Source organism: Octopus bimaculoides, chromosome 1, assembly GCF_001194135.2.
Source record: "Octopus bimaculoides isolate UCB-OBI-ISO-001 chromosome 1, ASM119413v2, whole genome shotgun sequence".
NCBI lineage: Eukaryota > Metazoa > Mollusca > Cephalopoda > Octopoda > Octopodidae > Octopus > Octopus bimaculoides.
The window spans coordinates 193,430,232-193,430,535 of NC_068981.1; the positions used below are offsets into that span (position 1 = coordinate 193,430,232).

General features: G+C 32.6%; 1 protein-coding gene across 1 annotated transcript in view; it reads right to left on the reverse strand.

The window, feature by feature from the left end:
• LOC106883257 (uncharacterized) overlaps positions 1-304 on the reverse strand; it is a 27,597-nt gene that overhangs the window by 2,422 nt on the left and 24,871 nt on the right. The window lies entirely within an intron of this gene.

Here is a 304-nt window from a genome sequence, read left to right on the forward strand (position 1 = left end):
TATATATATATATATGGTGTATCTTAAAGCCTTTCTTATAATTTTTCTTCCATGTATATATCACTCATATGGCAGTGTTGTCTGCTTCACATAATTTACATGCTTACCACATCACATGGCACACGCTGAGTAATATATAACAGGGTAACATGTTAAAGGAAAGAAACCTGGTTATTCAGTTGAAGAAGGCTTCCAGAGATAAATGACCTCTCATAAATACAACTTTGTTTTGGATAAATACTTTAGAGTTGGGTAACACTGTTACCCTTGGTTCAACATTATTGGACATAAGAAAATAAAACAC